Source organism: Panthera pardus, unplaced genomic scaffold, assembly GCF_024362965.1.
Source record: "Panthera pardus isolate Hobbes unplaced genomic scaffold, ASM2436296v1 HiC_scaffold_11, whole genome shotgun sequence".
In the NCBI taxonomy this organism is placed as follows: Eukaryota; Metazoa; Chordata; class Mammalia; order Carnivora; family Felidae; genus Panthera; species Panthera pardus.
Window position 1 is genome coordinate 35,509,986 of NW_026526666.1, and position 17,957 is coordinate 35,527,942.

At 46.8% G+C, this 17,957-nt stretch overlaps 1 protein-coding gene across 4 annotated transcripts in view; it reads left to right on the forward strand.

The window, feature by feature from the left end:
* Positions 1-1,222: 1,222 nt before the first annotated feature.
* LPAR3 (lysophosphatidic acid receptor 3) overlaps positions 1,223-17,957 on the forward strand; it is a 79,211-nt gene continuing 62,476 nt past the window's right edge. Inside the window, exons 1-2 of one of the 4 annotated variants that reach the window (XM_019413995.2) lie at positions 11,769-11,915; positions 12,634-12,733. The gene's annotated coding sequence lies outside the window, so the exon portion shown is untranslated. Of the gene's footprint in view, positions 1,465-1,850; positions 1,949-11,768; positions 11,916-12,358; positions 12,734-17,957 lie in introns of those variants that run through there. The other 3 variants (XM_019413994.2, XM_019413997.2, XM_019413996.2) reach the window with 3 other exon arrangements.

The following is a 17,957-nucleotide window of genomic DNA, read 5'->3' on the forward strand; positions in this document are numbered from 1 at the left end:
TTCAGCTCTGTGCTGTTGGAGTTGAGCTGTTCACTCCCCTGACCTTGTTCTCATATATCATCTGCCACGTTTTTGCTTATTCCAATAAACAGGATCTTTCTTAACACTAGCTTTGCAAGTTGTAGCCCTCCCTATACCATTCATCTGCAAGGCAACACAGGAATTTTCTGAACACCCAAGTGAAGCAACAGTACTCTGCACATGTCAACCAAAATTTAGCCATATCCCTGTGAAGATTTGAGGTATAGAGGATGTCATGCCCTGTGGGATGAGGTTTATCCCATAACAAACAAAACATTATCTTCAGAGAAAGAATTTCTTTGATGGTAGGGGGCAGGTTACCATATAGTTTGTCTTCTAGGATATGGTTCCTAGTTGACATATAGGAAGTCCCAATATCAACGTTGAATGAACAACGAATGAATGAATGGCCAAGGGCTACAAGAAGATATCTGGGCACATGCTGTCAGTGTTTCCCAAGGTTCTGAAGCATGAGTAGGAAGGACCTCACAGTATTTCTCTCTGGTGAGGTCACCAGGAAGGTCCAACTTTCAGCAAGTCTGTGACTTTGTTTTACTTTGCAGAGTGCAGAGAGAACAAAGTCTTGAGGACATTGTTTTACTTTGCATCTTTCTTTACCAAAGGTGGGTCAGTGGTGGCTTTATATTTCAGCTTTGAAAAACAAAGTACCCAGGACTATTTACCCCAGGAGGTTAAGAACCCTCTTATAAGAACTTTAAGTTGTTTTGTTTTGTTTTTTAAATTTCCTGTTTCAACAAAAAGGTGCCTAGGAAAGGCTCCAGGCCAGATGCACACGAACATCCTGGGCCTCTGGGGGCTGCCCGCACCCTGGGGTAGCTTTGAGGTTCAAGTTTTAGAGCAAGCATTTGGCCTGGCAGTGAACCTGCCTCCCCTGGGAAGGTGGGTGTGGGCTACACTTACCCAGAGCCACTCCAAACATATCTCTTCCCGACGAGCGAGGAGAGACAGAGGGACAGCGCTTTAATACCGGGCTCCGAGGTATGGCTCTGTAAGCCCTGTGGGTCCTAGCGGACTTCTAGTGGGCACCATCACTCCTCCAGGCCGGCCACCCTCCTGGGGACCAGTCCCAGGCAGGAGGGCATCTGTAGGAGAGCCCCTGTGCGCCGATCCGTGCCTCGCCGGTGGGGGGCGCTCTCTCGTGGGAACAGTCGGACGCCGGGGGCAGGACGGGGCAGGGCGGGGACGCGGCCCCTCCGCCCCCTCGGCGCCACCCCTTGCTCCGCCAAACTTTCCTCGGGCTCCGGGCGTGTAGCAGCTGCCGCTGGAGAGGAGGGGCGCCGCGGCCGGCCCGTCTAAACCTTCACTGCTCCCCGCTCCCGGCCGGAGCCCGGCACCCGGTCGCCTCGTTGCGCTCGGCCCCGAGGGCATGCAGCAGCCGCAAGGGCCCCCGCTCCCGGGCTCGGCGGCGGGCGAGCGTGAGCGGTGAGTGCGGGCGCCGGGCGCGGGGAGGGTTCCCGGAGCCGGGGCGGCCGGGGCGCGCTTGGGGAGGCCGAGGCGCACCTCCACCGGGCCCAGCACGCGGCTTTTCGGGTTTGCCTGGCGTCCAGCCGGGTCCCGAACCTACTCCAAGCACCTGGGACAAACTCCGGGTGGCGCATCTTGCCCGCCCCCACTTTTTGTCTTGGGGGTGAAAAGCAACCGGGATGCAGGATCCGCGTTGCATGTGCTGTGGGCTGGTGGGCTGGGCGCCGGGAGCGCGACGCAGGCTTCGCTCTGCCTTGGCACAGGTGCTGCTTTTCCAAGCCCAGCCTCACAGCCCTTGATGGTGAACTGAGTTATTCCCGTGGAACCCAGGGATTTAACCTTTTTCAGCCTCGGGTTAACGCCCGGGACGACGGTGTGGCAGGATAAAGCTCGAAGTCTGCAAGGCATAAAGATTCGTGCAATCGTTACTATTAACAAACTGGTAACACTGGGGGTGGGGGTGGGAGGGGGTGCTTGGTGAGTTAATGAAGGTCCCCGTGATCCCCCTCACCAACGGAAGACAAAAGTGCTTTGTTCTGTAGCAATGTTACTTTATTGCTTTCCCTGAGCAAGTTGTGACTACCCAAAATTGCTTACAAGTTTCTCAACTTGTAATTGGAGTAGTGACTGAATATTGGCACACAATTTAGTCTTATAAAGGTAATCATTAAAACGGGCCTCAAAAGCAATTTTTAACTGAGTAATTTCCACAAAATATGTCCCTGTCATTTGTTATTGTCATTGCAACACATTTCTGCCTCCTCACTCCTTTGCTGCCCAGAGTATTACCTGGTCTTGGAATGTTACTTTAAAAGTTAAGGGCCACTTAGCTTCTTAGGGTAACTACTTATGTTGTTTTTTTTTTTTAATGAGTTGGATGATGAAGTAAATGCCAGCTACAAACAGATGATCTCTTCTTTACCAGCGAGTTATTAGTCTATGCATTGCATGGCGTTTCATCAATGCATGGACTTTTTTATTGTTAAGGAGAGTTGTTGCACTTTCTGGTGAACTATCTATCAGTAGTTGCTAACCCTGCTTTCCCTGAGACTTGGGACCCAATTTTGTGTGGTCTGAGTCCAGTGAGTTAGAATTTTTTCAACTAGAAGTTATACAGTTAGAAACACACAACTTTGGCTCTGTTAACATCATGCTTATCTAAACAAACAGGACCATTCTAAAAAGACCAGCAAACAAATCCTGCCAGTGAGGTTTATGTACTTGAGATAAGCTTCCAGAGTTGTCTCTTGTGCCTTGAGACTGTATGGAGCTAGTATCGTGTACTAGGACATGTTAGATCTGGACTTCTAAGCTGCTGGCCATATCTTCTATTGACCGTCACTACTGCGTAACTAGAAACGTAGATCATTTGGGCACATTTTTTGTTTTCTTTTTTCATCTTTCACATTTAAAACTTTGTGGCTTTGATTTCAATATAAATGACACATCCTGTCTTCTAAATCTGACAAATGCATAAATCAGCTGCCAACCCCTGTATGTTACAGCAGATCTATTTTAGGTATCTGGTTGTTGCATAGGATGTTTGGTAGAACAGATATGCCTGTGGTTTCTATGAATGAAGACTGATCTCACAAGACATAAAAACACGTGATTGTTTCTGTCATGAACCTGAGAGTCTATAAGATGTTCATGCTTTCCCTCATTTTTCCAAAACCCACACACAGGACAAATGCACACAGAAGTGTAGCCAGGCAGCAGTCGAGGCACATCCTGCTCAAAGTCTTGCACACATGCCCAAGGCTGACTGCTTTGCCCCCATGTTTTCCATCTTTTTGATGAGGGGGCAGAAATCACCATAACTTAAGTCCAACCTCTTATTTCTTTGGGGTGGGGCAGGGGGAATTGCTGTAACTCAAATGGGAATTACTATAACTCAAATTACCTATTAGCCATTCTCCTTGGAGTGTACATTAGTTCAGAATGCTTTCTGGTCTGTGATTATACCCAACAGAGTGGTTAAGTCTGATTGCAAGCTTCTAAATGGCAGAGCCGGGGGCCCAAGGCATTATTAATGTGGTGTAAGGAAAAGAGCAGGGCTTTGCCGTCAGACCAGCCTTTGTTCCTGGCCAGGCTTTGTGACCTTGGATACTTGCTTCACTTCTCTAAGCCTTAATTTCCTTGTCTGTAAAAGTGAAGATTATGTCCACCTCCGAAAATTAGAAGAGAAAGCACTCAGCAGAGTGCCTGATATACAGGAAGTGCTCCTTAAATGCTGGTTGCCATCTTTTCCTCCAAGACTGATATTTGTCTAAACATGGGTGCAAATGCATGTTGTTCTGGCGAGAGTGCCAACAGAGATTCCCGAGCTGTAGGTGACTTAGAGATGTTCCACCCACTTCCTTGCTTGCTTGCTTCCTTCCTGGGTCCTTTGTTCTTCTTTCCATCATTCCTCCTGCAGGCACTGAGCCTCCTCCTCTTTGGCCTTGCTGATCATTTGTTCCTCATCCTGGATTCTGCATGTATGTGGAGGAGTCCCCTGGAACTTAGTCCTGCCAAGGATGGGAGAGGTGGAGGTGAGGGGCGGGGTGCTGTCTGCAGAAGCCCTGAGAGTTGACCGAGTTAGGCAGTTGGAGAACATGGGTTTGGTTCTAGTCCCAGCTCCACTTTGTGAGGTCTTGTGACCTTGGATAAATCACCTGTCATCCTTGAATCAGTTTTCTCATTTACATAACAGGGATAATAATTCCTTTCTACCTACGTGCATGTGTTGTGGGTGCCGTTAAGTCGTCTCTGTGAAAGAGCTTTGTGCCTGTGAGGACCACATAAACGTTGGAATTAAAGAGGCAGGGCCTCCAGATGTGGGACACCCTAGGCAGGTTGCATGGGGGTGGTAGGGTCTCCATACGGGTGTTGGGTGTGCTAAGTGCTCATTGCTGCAGTCCCTCCAGAGCCTTCTCTCCTGCCCTCCCACGTCGAATGAGACTTCACGGAGGAAATCCTGCCAGAGGTTGCGAAACTGTGCTATGGGGAACGCAAATTTCAGGACTGAGATGACTTAACACTGTGTGATCGAAGGCACAGGGCAAAGTTCCGAAGAAGCAGTAATTCCCTCTTAGTATTACCTGTACGGTCTGCTCATCTCAGTTCTTGATAGACAAAAACACAGAGCTAGCTAACCAGCCAGTGAGTCAGAAGAGCATGGCCACGCAATCACCAGACATGGACTTGGGGTGCCTGATGCCATCCTCACTGGCATGTGCCTTCTTGCTAACTTAGGTCTCTGCGGTTCGCTCTGCAAAGCACTGAACCAACTCAGGGCATTTCCACCCCACAGACAAGCTAATTATTGAATTCATTCTGAAAGATGTGTGGTGCTCTGCCTGATCTGCCTGGTGGGCCAGGCCAGGCCCAACGAAAGGAGGGTCCTGATTTCCTGGGTTGCGCCTATCCCTCTTCACTCTTGAGGCTGATGTCCTTCTCCTTATTCCTCTTCTCCCTTCATCTGCTGGCCCTGCCTCTGCAGCACTTGACCCCTCTCCTCCTGTCCTGCCACCTGGTACATTAAACTCCTTCCTTGCCTGTGACCCCTGACATCACCCAGCTCCCATGGACCTTGCCTCCTCTCCTTAGGTGTGAATCATTCATACACCTTAAGCTGGGCCAGACTAGGTGTCACTCTGGAAAACAACCTGCCCAGTACAGCCTGCCCCACCCCTTTCTAAAGATGTTAGTCAGCCCCCCTAAATACTCATCAACTAGTCCTGTGTCTTCACCTCCAGGAGGTGCTCCTGGCCCTGGCCTTGACTTAGCCCTGTGCAGATTCTGTGACATCATCAGGGATGGCTTGGCAGGTAGCAGGGCTGGGTTGGAGGGCACCTTAGTCTCTGTGTAAGTGCCACCCGTTTGCCCAAAGGCCCTCCAAACAAACAAGCAATCTACACAAAAGCAGTGTGCTTGCTTTGTAAATGAAGCTTTTGAGGCTTCCTTGGTCTCCCGTTACAGATAAGCTGCCCCAAAGCCCCTCCTCTACAGAAATTCTGGAGCTGCTCCCAGATCGACTCAGATCATCTAAGTCAAAGGTGGGCAGTGGAGTCAGTCAGAGGCATTCACTCCCCAAGGAGAGCTAAAGAAATCCAAAGTTAAGCCCTTGCCGGTAACTGGTTATTGAAGACCAAAACAAGAGACCACTTGCAGAACTCACTGACTCACGTGCCTCCTGCCCTGGTTGATTTTTAGTAGGTTAGTCCTTTGAATGGGGGCCCTTTCCCTGGGGTCACATGGGTCTGACAAAAAGAAAATAAGTATAATCATATCCTATATCCCCATGGCATTTGAATTGGTTAGAGTTCTCCAAAGAAACAGAACCAATAGGATATAAATAGATGTAAGTGAGGATGTTTATTGTAAGAATTGGCTCATAGGGTCCTAGAGGCCGAAAAGTCCCATAACGTGCCACCAGCAATCTGGAGAACCAGGAAAGCTGGTAGTGTAACTCAGTCTGAGTCTGAAGGCCTGAGAATCAGAAGCACTGATGTCCAGGGACAGGAGAAGATATAAGTCCCAGTTCAAGCAACAGGGAAGATTCCCCCTTCTTCTGTCAATGGAAGATGACATCTACTCACATTGGGTGATGGCGATCTTAGTTCACCAATTCAAGTGCTAATCTCTTCCGGAAACACCCTCAGGGACACACCCAGTTAATATTTCATCAGCTATCTGTGCATCCCTTAACCCAGTTATGGTGACACGCAAAATTAATCATTGTAACACCAAATCAGGAAATTGATGTTGGTACAACTCTACCATCCAGTCTACAGAGCCCACTCATATTTCTTCAGCCATCCCCCAGATCACTCTTTTCTCGCTTTATCTAGGATACACATTACATTTATTTGTCATGTCTCCTCTGGAATAGTTCCTCAGACTTAATCTGTTTCTAAGATCCTTGCATTTGTACAGGTCTTACATGCTGTAGGATGATTCTCCAGCTGGGTCTAGCACGTGTTTCTTCAGAACCAGACTCAGGTCATGTGACCTTGGCAGCACTTTGCTCTTCTTGGTGCATCACATTAGGGACACAATGTTGGGGCACCTGGGTGGCTCAGTCGGTTAAGTTTCTGACTTCCCTCAGGTCATGATCTCACAGTTCATGGGTTTGAGCCCTGCATCGCGCTCTGTGCTGATGGTGCAGAACCTGCTTGGGATTCTCTCTCTTTCTCTCTCCCTCTCTTCCTCTCTCTCTCCCTCCTTCTCTGTGCTCTTCCCTGCTCGTTCTCTCTCTGCCGCTCAAAAATAAATAAAGGAAAAAAAAAAAAAAAGGAAGGTACACCACGTCAAACTCTCGCTGCTGGAATATTGGCCTTGAGCACCTGCTTATGTTGGTGTCTGCCTGCTCTCCTCACCTTAAATTCACCACTTCTTTCTTTGAGATTTATTGGTGTTTGTGGGGAAGTACTCTGAGGTTATGTTAATAGCCTGTTCCTCATTAAACCTCCACCTACGGCATAACCAGTCATTGATGACTTCTGCCTGAATCAGCCACCTCTGTGAAAGTTGCCACATGGTGATTCTGTATTTCCATCACTCCCACGTTTATTCATTGGCATTATACTATAAGGAAGAATTTTCTTTCTCCCTCCTGTATTTACTCATTTATGTTAAAAAGCGTTCATGGATTCCCTTTGTATCCAAAATGTTGAAATCTGTTACCATCATTATTTATTTTGATGCTCAAATGGTCCTCATTTGACCAGTGGAAGCCCCTCGAAGCTGGCTCCTGTGTCCTTTTGATCTCCCCATTATTCACCGAGCATTTTTTTTTTTAACGTTTATTTATTTTTGAGACAGAGAGACAGAGCATGAACGGGGGAAGGTCAGAGAGAGGGAGACACAGAATCTGAAACAGGCTCCAGGCTCTGAGCTGTGAGCACAGAGCCCGACGCGGGGCTCGAACTCACGGACCGCGAGATCATGACCTGAGCCGAAGTCGGCCGCTTAACTGACTGAGCCACCCAGGCGCTCCTCACCGAGCATTTTAAAATGTTCTGGTACCACAAGATATTCCAGGCTTACTTTGTACTTTCCCTGACCTAGGTAGTCTCCCTTTTGGAAAAGAATGGTATTTAAAAACCAAGATATGGAAGATTGATGTGCCCATTGTTACTGGAGTGTCATTGTTTTAGACCTCTTGGACGGAGCTAGGAAGTATATGTATATACATATGCACACATATACATTCGTCAATTTGTCTACATTAGGCCATATGTTACAAAATCATGAATTCATAACAAATACTCCAACTCCAATCCAACACCCAGGGATCTTTCTACTGTTACCCCTTTATCTTTGTACGTATATTCTCTGGTGGTTAGAAATTTGTGTCTAGCTTCTACTGAAGCTTATCTTCATTATTTTTACTTACATTTTACTTGTTTTTACAGTATTTTACTCTTAGTTGCCCATGGCCCAACCACAAAGGCCATGCTGCCTCCTCTGTGCCTGACTCTGTCCCCACGGCCTCTTGTCCTTGGCTGCCAGGCCTGCTAACCCATGCGCCTAAGCAGCTTTGTTATCAGCCTCCAGCCCCTTTGCTCACCAGTCTCTGTTGCTCCCTAACATGTTGCCCATGCCTCGGTGCCACTCCCCAAACTGCCTCTCATCCTATTGCATTCTCCCTCACAAGCTGACCCCTCCGTTCTGGGGAAGGAAGAGAAAAGAGAAAGCAAAGGAAGCGTGAAGAAGATGGGAATGAAAGCAAAGATCGAAATAGTATAAACAAAGCTTTTGGTAACATATTGCCAAATCGCACTCCCCAGAAGTTGGATCAATTTACATTCCCGCCAGTATGTTAAGGACAGGCCATTTTCCCTACACCTTTGCCAACACTGAGTTTTGTTTGCCTATTTAAACGTCAATCTGAGAGCCCTTCACTTTTGTCTCTGTTATAGCTCACACCATATTCAACTCATGGAAGTACTACACGTCTGGTTCTCATCTCACCCTTTAGATTGGGGTTTCTCAACCTTGGCACCGCTGACATTTTAGCTGCACAATTCATCGTTGTGGGGGCTGTCCTGTACTTTGTAGCCTGCGTAGCAGCATCCCTAGATGCTAGTTAGCACTCCCAGTTGCGTCTGCCATATAAATGTCTGCAGGTATTGGGAGATGTCCTGGGGCAGGGGTGTATGGAGGATTAGCCCTGGTTAAGGCACCCACTGCTCTAGATTATGAGCTTCCTGCGGGTATTTGACCTCTTTTTTTCTTTTTAAATAATTTTAAGTTATTTTTTGAGGGAGAGAGAGAGAGAGAACATGCAAGTTGGGGAGGGGCAGAGAGAGAGAGGGAGAGAGAATCTTAAGCAGGATCCATGTCAGGCGCAGAGCCCAATATGGGGCTTGATCTCATGAACCATGGGATCATGACCTGAGCTGAAATCAAGAGTCAGATGCTTAACTGACTGAGCCACCCAGGCGCTCCCATTTGACATCCTTGTACGTGTTTGTACATCTTTGCCTGTCTTCTGCATATAATGACCACTGAGGAAATGTTAACTGGACAGGGATGAGAGGACTCAATGGTTGGGTAGAATTCACTATGATAGGACAGTGGAACTTACCCATTACATGTTTGTAACTCTCCATGTATGTGAATTCCATGAATATCTAACAGAGGGAAAAGAAAATGAATGTCCACAGGACTAGGTCATTACTGGTCTTTCTCAGTTAATTTCCAGTCTAATTTCTTACAAGTCAGATGATTGAATTCTGTGGTCTAGTTCAAATGGTAGACTCTATTGTGTTGATGGGGAAAGTACAATGCCGTTGGAGAAGGTGTTTCTTAAGTTAGATCATTCAGGGTGTTAGAGGTAAATCCAGTTGCTTGTTTTTCTGAACTTTCTCTGAAACAGGCAAACTGACTAATCATTGCTATTTTTTGTTATGTATTTAGAGTTTTATTCTGTCATTTTCATTTCATGGTATGGACTGTTTCCCATAAGCTTTTGTCAAAACTTATAAGTAGAGGTATGCTTACAAATTTTGTTGCTGTTTACCATAATCATATTCTGTTTCTTCTAGAATCAGTAAATGTTTGCAAAAGGCATTAATGTCAGTATGGAGAGCAAACCTGAATATTTCATTTCTCATGGGGGCATAGAATTAAGTACCGAAAAAGGGCTCCATTAGTCAGTGTGGTCCAAGAACCCTGGGCCAGAAGGATGAGCGCTGGTGAGAGAGAATCAGTCTGTCCCAGTTTTAGTTTTCTTCTCTGGAACGTGGAGAATGCTACCCTGCCCATCTCACCACAGGATCAAATGGGAAGAGATGCGAACTCACTTTGAACACTTCTTCTGGACCTGGAAGTGGGCTGAGGTCTTTCCACTGGCTATTTCATTCACTTTGTCCTAATCACCCAGTGGCCCAACAAGGTAGAGCTTGTCTCCCCTTTACACCAAAGGAAATGGAGGGTCAGAGAGGTTAAGTAACTTTCCCAAGGCCCTATTGATAATGGCTGTAAAGGAATGAATCCTAAGTGTCAGATTTAAATCCGCCAACAGTCTTAGAAATTAGATACTATTATTATCCCTATTTTACAGATGAGGAAATCCCTTAATTAGTTTGCTGGTGAACAAGACTTCAGACTCAGGCCATGTAGCTCCAGAAGCCATGCTCCTTTGCATGTGGACATCTAGCTTCCCCAACACCATTTGTGGAAGAGACTGTCTTTTCCCCATTGTGTATTCTTGGCACCCTTATTGAAGGTCAGTTGACCATACACGCATGGATTTATTTCTGGGCTCTCTATTTTGTTCTGTTGGTCTAGATGTCTGTCTTTTTGCTGGTACCATACTGTTTTAATTACTATAGCTTGGTAATATTTTTTGAAATCAGAAAGTATGCAGCCTCCAAATTTGCTCTTCTTTCTCCAGATTGTTTTGGTTATTTGAAGTCCTTTGTGTTTTATATTAATTTTAGGATTTAAAAAAAATGCCTCTGAGATTTTGATAGGGATAGTTCTGAATCTTTAAATCACTTTGGATAGTATGGACATTTTGACAATATTGAGGCTTCCTTTCTGTTAACATAGCATGTCTTTCCATTTATTTGTGTCTCTTATTTCTTTTATTGATGTTTTGTACTTTTCAGTGTATAAGTCTTTTACCTCTTTAGTTAAGTTTATTGCTCAGTATTTTACTCTTTTTGATGTTGTAAATGGGAATGTTTTCTTAACTACCTTTTCGAATTGTTCATTGTTAGTGTATAGAAAGGCAATTGGTTTTTGTGTGTTAATTTTGTATCCTGCAATTTTTCTGAATTCACTTATTAGTCCCGACATTTTTGTGTGTGTTTGTGTTTGCGTGCAACCTTTAGGGTTTTCTGTGTATAAGATCATGTCATCTGTGAATGGACACAATTTTACTCTCCTTTTCTCATGTGGATGCCTTTCATATCTTTGTCTTGCCTAATTGCCCTGGCTGCGACTTCCAGTACTGTGTTGAGAAGAAGTGGCCAGAGGCTACTTGTCTTGTTCCTGATCTTAGAGGAAAGGCTCTCAGTTTCCCACTGCTGAGTATGATGTTTGTAATGGGAGCCACGCTCTTTGTCCACTGTGCTCACCTGCTCACCTGTTGGTGTTTGAACCCAGACGTGAAGTCTGGGTTCTTTTACCACACCGTGGTGTCTCTGCTCTCCCTCCTCTACCTCCTTCTCCATCCCTGCCTCCCTGCTCTGTCTCGGGCAGCAGCAGAAGGAGGTGGCAGTGCCTGCAGCCTAGTCACCGCAGCACTAGGCACATTCTCAGGCAGGGAGAACTTCTTAGGGTAGATGTAGGATGACTTTGTCATCACTCATTGTTAAATTGAGATGTTAGAGCGCAAACAGTTAAACTTCCAGAATACTGGCTGTATATTCCATTGATTTTTTTAAGAAAATTTGAGTTATCTGACTTTCTTAGGAAGTACTATTTGCCATTGTATTACTTCCTATGTGCTAGGCATCTTGCCAATCACTTTGTAAACATTGCTTTAATTTAATCCTTCACCAACCCCATACAGTCACTGTAGTTATGGTGCCATTTTTATAGAGAAAGCAAAAGGCTCTGACTGCATCATCGGTGTGCCGGGTTAGAGCCATTTGTGAGTGTGACGAGTCTACATCTGACTCAGGTCCAGCTGATGCTGAAGCTTCCGCTCCTTCCCCATTATTACCCAGCCCCTCCTATGTGACATGGCCCCCCATGCTTTCCTTGAAAGGGTTTAGTTTATCAGACGCCCCTGGTGTGGCCTTTTCTTATCTAATCTCTGTTTTATATACTCGTCATAGAATGTTCCTTTCTTTCTTTATTCTGACTGACCAACATCTGGTATATGATGGAGGAGGAGGGACAAGAAAACCACCTAAAAATAAAACAAGCTCCCATTCAGAAGAACAGGAGACACGCAGCAGTCACAGGTGCATAAAAATAATGAAGCCATGCTGGGCAGGAATAAAAGCTCTCTGCCCTGGTGGTGGGGTAATTCTGTGGGTGGTCCCTGTGTTTGCTTTCCAGGAGAGGCCTCACAAGGACCCTGACTTTGACTTTGTTTCCTGTGAAGTTTCTTCCTTGTCCGTCTGTGGCCGTATCTGAAATGGGTGTGGGAGAGTGTGCTTCTTGGGGAAGAGTGAACAGGGGCCTTTCCAGGCCCAGCTGTGGTAATACAATACCTTCAAAAGTTCCCTGGCTTTCTGGTCTGTTCCATTAACCAGTTACCACATCCGCTTGGTTCTTGACCAGGTTCTTAAGCTTGCCTTATTTCCTACCTTCTGTGCTTGGCCCACTTCTGTCTTCCCCCTTCTTTGGTCTCTACCTTGAGATCCTCTAAAACATAGCCATGGGCAGGATGGTGCACCTTTACTCTGATCTTTACTGTAGGCCTGTCTTCCTTTGCTTCACTGGAACGTCTTATTGACAGACCTTCAAGAAAGGCGCTGAGTGGTGATACCATCTTTTTGCTCTCTGGGGTCACAGAAGCAGTTAACTTTTCTAATCCCCCAGTTTCAAGATGGTGTCCATTCCTGTACACCTACTTACAAACAATTCTTGCCTGAGCTCATCTCTTTCTTGTAATGCTTTGCTAAAAGCTGCAAGGAAGGAACAGCCAATGCATGTTCACGTTCTATTTCATTCCAGCACCTTCACCTAGAGCTGCGGGCTTCTTGGGCAGAGTTTCAATACACAGTGCCTTGAAGAAGACAGAAGTTTATTTTTCTCTCTTGTTGACAGTCCTGAGGTGAGTGCTTAGGGTTTGAAGGGTCCCTTTCTTCTTGTTTTCCCACCATCCACTAGGGCAATGCTTCTCAAACTCTCTTTGTTGAAAGGCTGGTTTTCTTTCTTTCCAATACAGCAAAAACCAATAGTTGTGTTTTGTGAGCCACTGATCACGCACTTTGTATTTCACAGTAATGTCAAAGTGCTGTAAACATTTCCAGGTGTTTATTTGTGATTTCTGTACTTATCTCCTTATTGGTAGAAACTTGTCCTTGCACTCTGTTGAATCATGCTCCTTTAGCGCTCTGCCCTGGTCTGAATGCTTAGTGCTGAATCACAGAGCTGACTGTGTTCCCGTTTGCAGGAAAGTGAAAGAGCACGGAGGAGCACACATGGCATGTTTTAGGGCTAACCTGGAAGTAGCTCACTTCACTTATGTTCACATTCCATTGCGAGAACGTAGTCATGTGGCCAGCCTGGCTGCAAGGAGGCGGGGAATGGAGTTCTTTCCAACTGGAAAACAACTTAGCAGTCTGAGCCATAGAGCGTAAGCTAAATACTGATACAAAAATAATAATAATAATAATCATGGGCGCCTGGTGGCTCAGGCGGTTGAGCAACCAACTGTTGATTCTGGCTCAGGTCATGATACCAGGGTTCTGAGATCAAGCCCACATCAGGCTCTGCACTGGGCATAGAGCTTGCTTGAGATTCATTCTCTCTCTCTCTGTCTCTCTCTCTCAAATGAGAAATTTTAAAAAACGAAATAAAGTCATGAGAGCAGTCTCAGAGCAGTATACACTTATGGGCAAAGGAGCTAGAAGAATGAGTCTAGTGTCCTACCACACAGAACAGGACTTCTTAGAAATGGAATCTAGGGTCCAGCCAGTCCTTCTTTGCAGCCTGAGGGTCAGAGCCCTGCTGTATGGTAAGGTTAATAAGGGGAAGTTCACTGGAGAAGAGGCTGAGAACCATTCTCTGGGGGAAGCCCAGCCAGCATAGACTCAGGTTTGCAGCCGAGTTAGAATCCCCAAGGCTATATCCCAAGTGCTGGAGCAGGAGCAAGTTGAGAGCCCAGAACACTGCAGTAGTTGGGACCCAGTGGGGCATCAGGGAAAAGGTGGCCCTGCTAGTCTACCCTGAGCCTCAGCAAAACATCCAAGAGAGAGAACATACAAGGGCCTGGCCAGTGTAAGTGGGACAAAGTCTGTCCTATTACAAACCTCTCTGCCAACTTCTGTGTGCTGTACCACGGACAACTTGTGAGGCCTGAGACCACCATCATTCTATCTCCCAGCACTAAAACCCTGCTGTTTAAACTTGCAGCTGTATTTTTCACTGTGGTCCCGTTATCTCCAAGAGCTGAAAGGAAGATGAGAGTTCCAACCTACATATGTGCTGTCTTCATGCCAACTTTCTTCTTGTTTATCTTGAAGGCAGTTTGGGAGCTTAGAATGAGACTGTGTGAGAGGTGTCGGGGCTTGAGATCATTGTTCAGGAGTCATCCACATAGAGAAGATCATTTAAGTAGTAGTAGTTCGGGCGGGAGAAAGTTTAAAGGGAAGAGAAGGGGAGGCTGAGAACAAGTCTAGGAGTACGTATACTGCAGGACTGATGGAAAAACGGGGCAGCGATACAGAGGGCTAGGAGAAAACACCAGGAAAGAATGGGGTCACAGAGGCTCAGGTGGGGAGTATCAAGAAGGGGATGACTGGGGCACCTGGGTGGCTCAGTCGGTTGAGCGTCCGACTTCGGCTCAGGTCATGATCTCACTGTCTGTGAGTTTGAGTCCCGCGTCGGGCTCTGTGCTGACAGCTCAGAGCCTGGAGCCTGTTTTGGATTATGTGTCTCTCTCTCTCTCTCTTCCCCTCCCCCACTCATGCTCTGTCTCTCTCTCTCTGTCAATAATAAATAAACATTAAAAAATAAAAAAAAAAAAAAAGAAGAAGGGGATGACTATTTGTCAACTTCCACAGTGGACCAAAGGGAAAGAGGACGGGAAGGAGAGGATTGGGGAATTACTAAAACTGAACACATTTTTATTTTGTGCTGATTATAAGCAGATACTTGTTTGCGTCTCGAAGAACAGGGAGGCAGGATACCAGCTCTGCTCCCAACAGGTTTGGAAATGACGTTAAGACAAATAAATTGTAATAAAGTGTGTTGAATGCCATCGAAGAGGTACCTAGTATTTCTCCGCTAAATTTCTTGGAAGAATACCTGTACTTTCTTTTCACTCCTGTATCTCCCGAGCATTAATCAACATAATGTGATCAAGTTTCCACCTCCTCTGCTTCCACCAGCTGACTGAAACTGACCAACCCGTGAGCCAAACATTTGTTGTGTATCTGCTCCATGCCCCTGTATTGTGCATCCGGTGCGCAAATTTAAGTAAGAAACTGTTGCAGCCCTTGAGAAGCTCACTGTCTGGTGGGAAAGGCTCACTCTGGGGTAGAGGACACGCCTACAGTGTGACCCCAGGAGTCCTTCCCAACAGTAGCTAAAAGGAGTCGGAATCTAGCGAATAAAAAGTCAGTTCAGGAAAATCAGTGTGTATGTGTAGGAAAGTTCCAGTAGTATGGATTTGTCTTAAGTTCCGGAAGCAAGGATTGCTTCTCATCTCCCCCAGCCGTGTTTGTATTCGTATTGGAGGGAGCAGGTGGAAGAGCGAGAGAGAGGAGAAGAATTCTAGAATAGGGACGACTCTCAGTGCTTTTGAGCCTCCAAGCTTCTGTGCCTAGTCAGGGACTATGTTAGGCTGGTGTCTCCAGAGTCTAAAGATCGTCAGGAGCGCCTGGTGGTTCAGTCGGTCAAGTGCCCAATTTTGGGTCAGGTCATGGTCTCACAGTTTATGAGTTCGAGCCCTGCATCGGGCTGTGAGCTGACAGCCCGGAGCCTGGAGCCTGTTTGGAATTCTGTGTGTCTCTCTTCCCTCCCCTGCTTGTGCCACCTCTCTGTTCTCTCTTTCTCTCTCTCAAAACTGAATGCACGTAAAGATCGTCTACCAGTGTAGCATTTCCACCAAGGCTACAGGCCATAGAGCTTCTGGGAGAGCAGCACTTCCCCAGGATTCCCCACAGCTGGCCCTGCCACTGGGGGATGGATCGGTGGTGCCCACCCATGTGTCACCCTTGTCATATGTCTGCATTGCCTTTGCCTCGCATCAGGCAGCAGTGCCCCCTTGGCTCAGGTTGTCATTACCCTCCCCTGCCCTCTACTGATTGTAAGGGAAAGTCTACTGATCCCTTCTCTGCAGCATCTGGTTTCAAATCTGGCTAATCCTTAGCCCAACTTCACACTGATCCATGTCATGTATTTCCATGATGTGTAAGACCAGCAACACAGGTAGAGCTGGGACGGGTCCTGGATTACACTGAAGGACATCTGTGAGGTAGACTCCAGAATGCAGGGATCCCCTGGAATCCAGTGCCATCACCTGTGTTTTCTATAACCCCTATTGCCGTGGGTAAATCACTCATTTATTAAGTCCCTGTGCGTGGAGAAACTTAGTAGGGTTCTGGTGCATGTAATGGGACACTGAGAACATCAAAAGAGTTGTGATGCTGGTCCATGCCCTCGGGAATATGATTTATTCCTCTTTCCTTCTCTGGGAGTTGTTTGTTGGATTCACAATGTTAAGAAATGTTAATATTACTAAATATTACTAAAAGATTTAAGAAACTCCGTAACATATTAAAAGCTTGAAAATAACCTTTTTTTGTCATGCTGCAGTGTACTTTAAATGACATCTGTATCATCAGCGTTCCACAAGAAACAGATGATACAGTCACACTGGTAATTGGAACAGGGGAAACGGTCACTTGGTAACTGGCAGAGGGCAGAGTTCACGGAAACCAACAAGAGATGGTGCGGTGCCAACCGAGAGCTGGAAGCAGCAAGGAGCGGTCAAGTCTCCTCAACCTGAAAGCCAAGGGGAGGGGGAGGCTGCCTGACAGCAGCTAACCAGGCCAGCCCATGGCAGCCCGGCGGGGAAGGAGCAGGGACCGTCAGTGTCTCAGCTCTGCCTTCTCCCGCCTCACAGCCTCACAGTCTCTTGCTGTGCCTCTTCGTTGGCTGGAGCTGGAGGGCAGGGGAGCTGCTGATGGAGTCCTGCAGGGTAAAGAGCACAAGGAGAAGGCTGGAGCGGGGGTTAGGGGGGCCCACAGATGAGATCAGGCATATCGCCCAGATGCCTTTTGTATGCATTTCCATGACCAGCCACCTTTGTGCTCTAACTACCAGACAGGCCCTGCGGGGTGGGAGAGGGAGGCAGGATGGGGAAGGCTGTGATATTCCCACTTGAGTGACGAGTGCTGCTCCCTGACCAGGGCGTAGAATCCCTGCAGGAGACCCTCTGGCTTATTGGTTTAGCAGTAGTGGTGCTCTCTTTTAGAATCTCTGAATCCTTGGGGCACCTGGTGGCTCAGTCGGTTAAGTGTCCAACTTTGGCTCAGGTCATGATCTTGGGGCTCATGAGTTCGAGCTCTGTGTCGGGATCTGTGCTAACAGCTCAGAGCCTGGAGCCTGCTTCGGATTCTGTGTCTCCCTCTCTCTCTGCCCCTGGCCCGCCTGCACTCTGTCTCTCTCAAAAATAAATAAACATTAAGGAAAAAAAAAAAAAAAAAGAACCTCCGAAGCCTTGAATAAAACAACTCTTACCTACTATAGCCACATGCTTTGAAAATATGATTTTCCTTTCTATACAGAGTTTTAGAATTCAGTCAGGGCTGGCGTCATCTCCAGAGGCACAGAGGGGCCACACTGCAGATCGCTATGGACCCATTGCTGGTGACAGTGGGGGAGTATTTGGAACAAACTGTATAAAGCAAGAGACTCTTGAAGATCCATTTTAGGACTGGAGGCAAGGGACAGGGCCATGCAAAGGAGTGAGCAAGGGAATGCAGTATTGCAGTTAGGTTGAGACAAACGGTTTGGACCAAAATTTTGTCTGTTGTGGGTTTTACATCTAAAGAAACCTAATCATCTTCTTCTTCTCCTCCTACTCCTTCTTCTTTTAACGTCTATTTATTATTGAGAGAGACACAGAGCGTGGTCAGGGGAGGGGTAGAGAGAGGGGGAGACATAGAATCTGAAGCAGGCTCTGTGCTGACAGCTCAGAGCCCGACATGGGGCTCAAACTCACGAACTGCGAGATAGTGACCTGAGCCGAAGTCGATAGCTTAACCAACTGAGCCACCCAGGCGCCCCTCAGAAACCTAATTTTCTTCTTGTGGAAAGTCTTTGCT